The sequence below is a fragment of the Mastigoproctus giganteus genome, chromosome 11, assembly GCF_048544385.1.
Source record: "Mastigoproctus giganteus isolate SK-2022 chromosome 11, ASM4854438v1, whole genome shotgun sequence".
NCBI lineage: Eukaryota > Metazoa > Arthropoda > Arachnida > Uropygi > Thelyphonidae > Mastigoproctus > Mastigoproctus giganteus.
The window spans coordinates 83,347,127-83,359,168 of NC_143585.1; the positions used below are offsets into that span (position 1 = coordinate 83,347,127).

At 37.9% G+C, this 12,042-nt stretch overlaps 1 protein-coding gene across 2 annotated transcripts in view; it reads left to right on the top strand.

The window, feature by feature from the left end:
* The window catches only part of LOC150078196 (uncharacterized), an 881,600-nt gene that overhangs the window by 677,067 nt on the left and 192,491 nt on the right, over positions 1 to 12,042 (top strand). The window lies entirely within an intron of this gene.

Genomic DNA, 12,042 nt, shown 5'->3' on the forward strand with positions numbered 1-12,042 from the left:
TTCCAAGTGTGGTCTAAGAATAGCCTTATATAATGGGATTATGACATCCTTATCTCTACTAGCAATTATTCGATAAACCATCGATAGGACACCATGGGTCTTCGTTGAAACCTGTCTACAATGCTCAGAATACTTCATGTCTAACTGTATCGTAACAGCCAAATCCCTTTCCTCCACTACCGGCTTTAGTTTGACTCAGCAAGGTGTAAGGTATTGCATCTGTTCCCCAGGTGCAATACCTTACACTTTGCCAGATTAAAGCATAGCTATTATTTTTCTGCCATCCCTTAAGTTTATCTAGGTCATTCTGGAGAAGCTCTGCTTGTCGGTGATCATTAACTACATTACCAATCTTTACAACATCTGCAAATTTAGACATCATACCCTCTATCCCTTTGTCAATGTCATTTATGAAAATGAACAGTGGTCTTAATTAGCATTAGTAGAGGCATACGATGCAAGAAAGCAAGCTTATGCAGCATCAGCCAAAAAAAAAAAAAAAAAAAAAAACCGCTCCATTTCACCCCTCCGTTCGTTCCAAACTCGTCCAGCTCAGCCTTAAATTTATTTAGGCTATCAACTTCCACAACAAAAGATGGAAGTCTGTTCCACCAACCAACTAACCGCTGTCTAAAGGCAAACTTCCTCACATCTAACTTACAACTGTCTTTCCTCAATTTGAATTTATGCCCTCTCAGGTGATTATTCTGAGCAAGAGGAAGAATCCCATCAGCATTGAACATGCCCAAACCATTCAAGGTTTTATACACCTCATTCAGATCATCTTAAGTTGCAAAACTTAAGCCTTTCTTCATAAGAGCAACCCTTCATTCCATTCACTAATCTTGAACAGCCCTTCTCTGTACTCATTCCAACAGCTCTATATCTTACTTAAAATGAGGCCTCCAGACCTCCTTGAGTACTGTATACAGTACTCAAGGTGTGACCTGACCTTTGCCTTATACAAGGTAATAATCACCTCCTTATCCCTGCTAGAAATTCCTGTATATCATTGACAAGACACCATGAGCTACTCTTGCAGATCATCTGCACTGCTCAGAAAACTTCATATCTGCCTGCACAATTACCTCCAGGTCCTTTCCATTCTCTACTACTGTCAGTGAAGTATCACAGTTGATACGTTACTCTGGGGTTACTGCTTCTCATATGTAGTACTTTACATTTGTCAATGTTAAACTTCATTTGCCACCTCTCAGCCCATCTACTCAACTTTTATAGATCCTGTTGCAGCAGCATACTGTCATTAGTGTCCTTAACAACCTTGCCAACCTTTGTATCGTCTGCAAACTTGGACATTATGCTTGATATACCATCATCAATATCATTTATAAATACAGAAAACAGCAATGGACCCAACACTGAACCCTGAGGGACTCCACTAATAAAATTAGTCCACATTGAGCAGTGTCCATTGATTACCACTCTCTGTCTTCTCCCACTCAACCATCCTTTTATCCATAGCAGCAATTTGACTGCAATGCCACACTGCTCCAATTTGTTCAGCAGTCTTCCATATGTAACAGTATCAAAAGCCTTTCTAAGATCCAAATATATGATATCAAAGTTATTCCCTACCTCCAGTTCCTTTGTGACCACATCATAGTATCCAATCAAATTAGTCAGGCAAGTTTCCCTTAACAAAACCATGCTGTGTCCAAGCTATAAGTGAAGTCTTCTCTAGATGATCCTACAGTGCCTCCATTAATTTTCCAGGAACAGAAGTTAAACTTACAAGTCTATAATTACTTGTCGCCCTTTGATCCTCCTTTGTGAATTGGGGTCACATTTGCACATCTCCAGTCTATGGGTACCTCCCTTGAGTCCAAAGAAGCTCTCAAAATTATGGCTAAGGGTTGCTGCCTTCTATAATATAACTGGATAGATCCCATACACCCCAGGTGCCTTTTTTATATTTATCTTCAACAATTTCTCCTGCACTTTCCTCTCAGTTATTACAAAATCATCTAGCTCACTGCCAGAGTTTAATTCACCTCTGGCATTCCCCTCGCTGAATAACTCCTCATGTGTGAATGTCGATGCAAAATATTCATTTAGTTTGTTAGCCACCTGAGCAGGATCATCAACAGTTGAATCATCAATATCTAGTAGACCAATCTGATTCATCCCTTTCCTTCTAGAGTTTACATAGATAAAGAACTCTTTGCTGTTTTTCTTTGCATCCTTTGCCAAAGATTTCTCATAATCTGCCTTTGCCTGCCTAATCTCCTTTGTGACTTGGTTACAGACCAGCTTATATCTATCATAGGCTTCCATGTCACCCATTAATTTATACGTATCATATGCATTTTTCTTCTCTGCCATATGTCTCATTAGTTCATCTGACATCCAGTTAGGCCTAAACCTTGAACAATATTTCTTAGTTGGTATGTAAAGCCTAGTAGCTTCCAATATAAATTCTTTGAATGCTTCCCATTTTGAATTTGCTGTTGGTAACATCATCAGTTGATCCCACCATATAGAATTTAAATACTGTCTCAGACCACCATAGTCGCCTTTACGAAAGCAAATACCCTACCCTTTGCACCTGATGGTAGTTATCTCTTTGATAATATAGTGGTTCAAGATAAAGGTTGCAGATAAAGGAACCAGCATAGTGGTTCCTTTATCTGCAGATTCTTAATGCATGAAGAATCACTACTGATAATCAGATCAAGAGTATTACTCCCTCTAGTTGCGTCCCGAACATGCTGATGTAGAAAACAGTCATCCGATAAATCCACAAAAGCCTTGCTAGTGTATGAGTGACCAACCCAAAAATTCCAGCCAATATCTGGGAAATTAAAATACCCCATTATAAGACTCTCTGATTTACTGGCGAACTCTATTTCCCTGTGCAGTTTCTTATTAACTCATCAGAGTCATTAGGCCTATAACACACTCCTACTCTCAATTTTGAACTCCCAATGCTTATGTCACACCAAATCGACACTGCACTGTGTTTGTGTTGCTTAACTGATAGCATAACCCCTCCTCCCTCCCTATCCTGTCTATCCTTTCTGTACATGTATACTCCCCAAATTCCAATTATTCATTCCTTATATCTGTGTGACACCACGTCTTTGATATCCCAATAATATCTGCCTTTGATATTTTGAGCAATACCTCAAATTCATCAAATTTGTTTACCAAACTCCTAGCATTGGTGTATACACAAGTATACATGCACCTGTTCCTATTCTTAGATATCCTAACACAACCCATGTGTTTACTTGTACCGCAGTGACTCCCAGCAGCCTCTGAAATACCCTGCAAGTTGTTTTCCAGGCTGCTATTTATTCCAATAGAAGCAGTGCAAGAATCACTTTCATGTCTGCCCATGGCTATTGTTAATCTATTAGTCCTTGTATCCCCCCAAACTAGCAGTTTTCTGCCCCACCTAACACTGCCTCGATAGCATCAGCGAATATTCTTGCAGTTGCCTCGATAGTATCAGCAAATATTCTAATACTGATCCTTGGGGAATCCCACTTCTTATATCAACCCAATCTGAGGAATAACCATTTATCCCAACCCTCTGCCTCTTGCCCTGAAGCGACCCATCTATCCCTCTAAGGATTTTCCCTGTGATTCCACCTGTTCCAGCTTATAAAGTAACTGCTCATGTGGGAATGAGTCAAATATTCTTGAATATATGTTCATTCACAAAACTGGTCTTTATCTTTCGTCATCGCAATATAATGATAATAACTGTTTCTTTGAATCTATAAAGATAAATCATATTGTTAAAAAACTCTCCGTCAGGAATATTAACCAGAATTTAATTAGTTTTTAAATATGAAATTACGTAACTGATAGATTTGCACAAAAGACTAATTGGCATTATATATTATAGTATTATAAGCAAAATTATAACACTAACTGGTAGTGTAATGGAGAGAAAAGTTTCATGTGTGTGTTTTTCTTACTTCGCGTAAAAATAATCAAATCCATAGATATATTTTTTTTTCCTTTCCTAATTACTCCTTGATTCTTTCAACACAAAAATTGAATGAAGTCACATAAATGGCAGATATAAATAACAAGTCAGGTAACTTATGCCGTGCATTACATTTCAGGTGCACTCAACTTTTTTTCCCTGTGATTTTTTAAGTGAAAAGTAATTAACTAATTATATCTTGTTACCGATTAATTGCTAACTGATTAAATAAAAATATATTAAGTAATTGATTTTGCTTCACTTCTCTTACAACAAAACATTTTACTTATTTCCTTTTAGATTTTAATTTTAATAAACATTTAAATAGTATTAGTATGGCAAATGGCGAAAGAAACCAAGCTTATATAGCATAAACCAAAAAAAAAAAAAAAAAAAAACCTCCACAACATCAGATCGCCAGAACAGGTCCTCTTTAGATCTCATGATCAAAGCTGAGTCTGCATTTTGTAATGCCTTTGTGAAAAATGAACACCTTGTTATGGTTTCCATAGAGAAGGCGTTTGACGCTACCTGGCATCATGGCATTCTCCGTGACCTCCATGCTCCTGGTCTACAAGGCAACCTGCCTATATTCATCAGGAACTTCGTCCAGAATCGTTTGTTTCAAGTTTGATATCACAACTCACTTTCTATGACATTTTTACAGGAAGGAGTAGCACAAGGGTCTGTACTGAGTGCAACCCTTTTTTGCCCTTAGAATCGATTCCATCTCAAAAGAACTTCTAAATACTGTTCAGACTCACCTTTATGCTGACAATCTCTTTCTTGCTATTCTCAGAATATGAGATCCATTGAATGGCAATTGCAGATATCCCTGAATAAAGTCCAAAGGTGGACACTATGCACTGGCTATCGTCTGTCACAGCAGAAAACTGTTGCAATTCACTTTTGCAATCAATGTAAATTACATACAGATCCTGAACTTCAGATGTCAAATTCTACCATTCCAGTGACTGACAACATCAGATTCTTGGGATTAATCCTTGACAGGAAGTTAAATTTCTTTGAGCACATTAAATTTGTGCATACTACCTGCTTCAGAAAGCTGAATATACTAAAAGCTTTATCTGCCCTGTCTTGCGGAGCAGACCGTACATCTTTGCTGCTCCTATATAGAGCATTGATCAGATCCCGTTTGGATTATAGTGCTCCAATCTCTGATTCTGCCCGAAAGAGTACACTCCATTGGCTGGAAACTATACAGCATGGTGCATTGAGGATTGCCCTTGGTGCTTTCAGGACATCTCCTACCCGTAGTTTATATATTGAAGCTCATATAAGCCCCCTCTTTGCCTCTGCAGGGAAAACACTGCTTCTTAAGTATGCAGCCCGAATACAAAGTAGTTGTCAGCATCCTATTGAGCCATACCTCTTTAATCCACTACTACAAAACCTCTATAGAAATAAAACCCAGTAAAATAAGTTCCGGCAGGCTTACACCTTATTGAATTAATGCAGAGTTGGAATGTTCCTATTTTAAACAGGCAGCAATAAATGAATTACTCCCAACGCCTCGGGACTCCCCCTCCTCAGTTATCTTTTGTTACTTTTCTTCACAAGTGGGAAAAGAATCGTCTACTGACAACTCAATGTGAAACTACTCCATGCAAGCCATATTAAGAAATATGCTGATTTTTTGCCAATATATACTGATGGCTCCACAATCACATTCAGCCATTGGAGCAGCAGCAGTATTTCTCTCTACTGTCATTTCGGCTGCCCTTCCACCTGAGTATAGCAGCTTCTCTGCAGAACTTCATGCAATAAAACTAGCTTTAGACAACCTGAAACTCTACCCATCTCTAAAATACGTTGTATACACGGACTCTCTCAGCTCAATCACAGCAATGCAAAATTCCTCCTACAAGATTCATCCTGTGTTAAATCAAATCAGAGGTCTCTTATTGCAAATTGAAGAACGTCATCAATCAGTGACCTTTTGCTGGATCCCAGCGCATTCGTGGATAAAGGGGAACGAACTCACTCACAAAACTGCTAAAAATCCTTCAACTTTTGATTTAACCTCCGTCCATGTTCCAGCCTCTGACTACAGTCACATACAAACAGCATGTCTCGCGCAGTGGAAAGAGCTATGGCACACCCAAACCAATAATAAACTCTACCAGTTGAAAATCCAAAGCATTGGCACGCTAGCACCAAAACAGTGCAAAGAGAAGTAGTGGTACTTTAACTGCACGAATCGGACATACATATCTGACCCACCTCCATCTGCTCAGAGGCGAAGATCCTCCTCAGTGTCCATACTGTTCAGAAAATTTAACAGTCAAACATATTCTGATTGACCGTCCTCACTATCAACAGGACAGAACATCTGTCCTGTATTCCATGAGAAATCTACGAGAACCAATGACATTACAACATATTATTGGAGATGATGCAATCAACGAGTTTTTCTCTTATCTGAAAATAATTGGACTATATGATAAATTCTTATGCCTAAATTTTGTTTTTAGCATTTTCCTGTAAATAGGCACATTATAGCCACAGCAGCTTATGCACCCTTAAACCCCCATAACACACACACACACACACACAACATCAGATGGAAGCCTGTTCCAGCAATATGAAAGGTATTAGAACCAGGGGGGGGGGGGCATGGAAAACACTGACAGTACAGTACAGTTACGTATACCAGCCTTTAAAGAATATAATGGATAAATGTTTGTCTTCCTTCTTGTCACCTAACACTACAATTCTCATAGATCAATGAGGGATTTTAAAAAAGAATCTAAGATACTTATGTAGTTATTTATTATATATACAGGCATACCTCGATTAACGAATAGGATGCGTTCCACGAAATTACTTCGTTAAGCGAAACTTCGTTTTCAGAGGTAAAAATACTATGGCCAGAATAGGGATACGTTCCTACGTAAAGAAAATGAAAAGGTTTTTTTTCGAACAAAGAAAAGTTTTATTAAATAAACAGTCAACTTACATACAAAGTGAAATCACATTTTAAAATATGAGGTTAAAGTTGATTGTTTATGCTTTTTTTCTCTTTCATTTAACAATTGCCTATACGGAGTTATTGCATTTAACACTGATCGCTTAACTATAACACTTCTTCCTAAATCGGGATCATTTTCACTAAAAAAAATTTAAAACGTTTTCAATGTCATTTAAGCACCTTTTTAAATCTTTGGTTGTTAACACTTTTTCGGCAGGAACTTCTTTAACTTCGCCTTCATTATCTTTGTCTTCGTTGCTAACAAGGTTTTCTAAATCTTCCACTGAAAAACCATCATCTTCTGCATTCAATAAATTTCTAACATCCTCTTCATCGACATTTTCGAAACCTATTGATTGAGCCATCTGGATAACTTCATTTCTAATTTCTTGGATGTTATTTTCTTCTTCTAGTACAACTTCTGGCCATATTTTGCGCCAAACTCCATTTAAGCATTTCTTAGTGACTTCTTTCCAAGAACTATCAATGTTTTCAATTGCGTTTTTAATGGTGTAGTTTTTCCAAAAAGTTTTAACTGTCATTTCCACTTTATCCTCTAGTTCAGTTAAATTGCTTAAAGTTCGACGCAGATAATAAGCTTTAAATGATGCTATTACTCCCTGATCCAATGGTTGAATCAGGGAAGTTGTGTTTGCTGGAAGAAACACAACTTTGACAGGAATGCATGTGTCCAACGTGTTAAGATCAGTAGGATGTCCCGGAGCATTGTCTAACAACAAAAGAGCTTTTTCTTCAAAGTTGTTTTTTTGACAATACCGTTTTACTCCAGGACAAAAGTGGTTAACAAACCAATCAGTAAATAACTCCTTGGTAACCCACGCTTTTCTATTTGCTTTCCATATTACAGGTAAATTCATTTTTATGTTACCTTTTAACGCCCTCGGATTTTCTGAATGGTAAACTAATAGCAATTTTAATTTATAATCACCAGAGGCATATGATCCAAAGAGTAACGTTAAACGGTCTTTGGCTGCTTTAAATCCAGCAGCTGATTTTTCTTCAATAGAAATGAAGCTTTTTGTTGGTAGCCGTTTCCAGAACAAACCGCTTTCGTCAACATTGAACACCAAATTTGGTGGAAAATTTTCACGTTCAATTATTTCCTTTAGTTTTTCTGGAAACTTATTTGCAGCTTCAACATCTGCACTTGCAGCTTCTCCTGTTAATTTTACACTATGAATCCTGGCCCGTTTTTTAAATTTCTCGAACCAACCACGAGAAGCCCCAAAGGTTTCCGTAATTTCTTCAGTTTGTTTAGATTTCAGGTGATTAAACAAAAATAATGCTTTTTCTTGAATCACCATTTGACTTAAAGGCATATGACGTTGTGACATATCATCTATCCACAAACTTAACATTTTCTCCATTTTTTTCTAAAATTGGATTCCTTAAGCGAGTTAATTTTGCCGCTGTAACATCTGTACAATTCTGAGCAGACTGTTTTATTTTTTCTGATTGACTTAGTATGGTTGTTAAAGTTGATTGCGCTAATCCTCAAGAATGTGCCACATCGGATTTTCTTTCGCCGCTTTTAACACGTCGTACGATATTTAGTTTAGTTTCCAAAGAAATTGCTTTTCTTTTCTTTGATTCTGACATTTTAATTAACTAAAACAAAAATATTTTCTATTAAAATTTACAAAATCTACGTTATGTAATGCTATAAAGAACCTACGTCGATTATTGAAATGCGCCACACTGAAACAACGTCAATCATGTAAACAACAACTAAATTACGCGATTGACACGCAAAACTGTTATAACAGACATGCCCGCAGCTCGGGAGCACTCGGGAATACGTAACGAGTCGCCGTCAGTCACCAATCGGATGATTGTCGGGCGTTGGCCTTAAATTGGAATATTTTTTATGTTAAATGGGGCTTGAAATTGCGGACTTCGTTATATCGAGGCTTCGTTATCAGAGGTAACGTTAACCGAGGTATGCCTGTATATCACTATGCTTTGCTATATAATAGGACCCTGTATGATAGCAATTCTAAAAGTGAATTCCGTGGTACTTAGGGGTTCATGGAAAAAAAAAAAGTATGTAGTAAGGTTTTACACAGAATAATATTGTAGTTCAGTGGTGCGCGCACGCACGCACGCACACACACACTCTCTCTCTCTCTCTCTCTCTCTCTCTCTCTCTCTCTCTCTCTCTCTCTCTCTCTCTCTCTCTCTCTCTCTCTCTCTCTCTCTCTCTCTCTCATCCGGTGTGACATGACATTACAAATCTGAAATGAGTGATATATTGATTCACATCCTGTTATCTTTTGGATCTAACTATCCATCTCTTTGAGAGCAATTTCTTTTCACTGCAATGCAATAAAATGATGTCCCATCAAGTTGGTAGCACAAGATGATTTTCACTGCTATCTTTACTAGGTCACAGTTACTATTACACAAAGTTGTTGTTGTTATTTGGTTTTTAGGAGCATTAGCAACTAAGGCCATATTGCTCCGAGGATATGCTGTGGTCAATCCTTGACTTTCCTGCATCCTCCGTATTTGGTGGTGACAGGCTCGAACCCCAGTCTAATCAAGAAGTGTGTGCTACGCACTTTTGCTCCTTCCCACCTGGCTACGGAGGCGCCCTTTTATTATTACACAAAGTATTATACTGTGTAATAGTAACTGTCCCCTAGTAAAGATGGCAATACATTTTGAGTAAGCTGTGACTCTGAAAAGGCAAGTGCATGGTTCTCATTTATTGACTACACTGGGTTTTTTTTTTTTTTTTTGTTTGTTTGTTTGTTATCTCAGTTAACATTATTTTTTACTATAAAATTGAAGAATCCAGAGTGATGTGTCTTTATTGATAGCTGCATAATAAATTTGACTAAACCAATAAATATGATTTAGTTTAGGTTCCTAAAATTTTTATGGGTGTCTTATGTTCTGTTTAATGAAAGGACTCCATTACTACCCAAAAGGGACACAGGGATGACTAGTTTTATAAACACAAGGATTTCAATATTTATCCAACAGTAACATCACCCCATTTTGTAACACAAGAAATACTGCATAGCCTGACATGCCTCAGATTTTTGGCTTTAATATTTGGAAAAAAGTATTCAGTTTTTTGAATTGTGCTTAGAGTGTACTAATATTTGGAATACTAATATCTTTCACCAGCAGATCTCAATGTTTATTAATTATATTTCTCTAATTTTTAATAATAATTGAAAATTATGCAAATGTTGTGTTTTTTGGCCACTAAAAATACTTGGTTTTAATTTTTAAAAAAATTTATTAATTATAGTTAAATTTTCAGAAAAACGTTGTTAACAAAATAGGAACATGAAACAATTAATCTCTGCCAATTTTAGAAACATTAACTGCATGAAACTTCCACATTACTCTAACACAAATTAAGCCAGTATTTATGAAAAACGTCTGGGCAGAGAGAGAGGAGTCTACTACAGCTTCAATCATCAGCAGTTTCGCTTTATGTTTTGCAGGTTCCCTTTATTTGTTTTTTTCACAGCAAGAGTTTGCTTGTGGCTAATGATTCATTTGTATACCTGCAAACAAGACAACTTGGTCGCAACCTATGAACAATACATTTTATAACCTTTATATTATATATGTATCTGTACTATACACTGAGTGATCACTGAATTAATACCACCTACCTAATACTTCGTAGGTCCTCCTTTTGCCCTCAGTACAGCAGCTATCCAACATGGCATTGATTTAACAAGATGTTGGAAGCGTTCGGGAAGTACGGCTAACCAAGCTGTGTGTAATGCGGTCAGCAACACAGGTATGCAGGTGATTGGTGTATTCAGACACCTGATATGCCTTTGCATAGTGTCCCAAAAGTGCTCTATGGGATTGATATTTGGGGAGTTCGGAGGCCAATTGATATGTTGGAAGTCAGAACTATATTTCTCAAACCATTCCTGCACAACAAGTGCTCCGATGGCTCAGCACATTGTCATCTTGGAAGACACCATCACCATTCAGGAAAAAGTGTAACATAGCAGGGTTTAGACAGTCAGCAAGCAGTTGACTATAGCGGAGATCACTGATAACGTTGTTCCGTATGCACCAAGGGTCCAAGTTCCTGACAGTGAAACATGCTCCACACCATACAACCACATCCACCGGCCTGCACTTTTGATCCCATGCATGATGAATCAAGAGCCTCATGCTATTGATGCCAAATCCGTACACCACCATCCACGGTGTGGAGTAAATAACATGACTCATCTGACCAGCACACCTTCCAGTCTTCTAACATCCAACTTGCATGCTCTTTGGATCAGGCAAGTCTTTTATGCCAATGAACCTTGGTTAGGAGAGGATGCCATAGGGGTCGTCTGCTGGTATAGCACATGCGTGCGATGCACGGTCATGCCAGATATTGTTCCAAGTTGACCCATGTTGTATTGGGTTGTCAAATGTTCAACAGTGCTGTGCCTGTATAAGTTGTCGGATCAGGTGCTCACCTCTAACATCAACCTTTCGCTGACCTTTGCAGTTTTGCCGCTGGGCGTTGTTTGACCATTTTTGACCCCAGTCCTGGTACACTTTAACTACAGTGGCTCTCGAACACCCCACCAGTTCAGCTGTTTGGGAAATCGAGGCACCAGCTCGTCGACTATCCACAATCTGTCCTTTATCAAAGTCTGATAAATCCTTCCTTTTACCCATCACGCTCTGAATTTTACTACCTACTGAACCACTGACAGTGGTTCAGTAGGTTGTTGATCAACTGATTAATATTTTTGCTTATGTTACTTTTCTTTGGACATATTCCATGGAAAACTATTCAGAGAATAGTTTTCCATGGAAATAGTTATACTCTGACACATGGAAGACTACTGTACAAGTTGGAGCAGTATGGCATTAAGAGTAAGTTGCTACTATGGAAAAGGGGATGGTTGAGTGGGAGAAAACAGAGTGGTAATCAAATCAATGGACACTGCTGTTTGTGGACTAATGTTATTAGTGGTGTTCCCATTGCTATTTTCTATATTTATAATGATATTAATAAAGGTATATCAGGCTTAATGTCCAAGTTTGCAGACGATACGAAGGCTGGTAGAGTTGTTAATGACAGTAA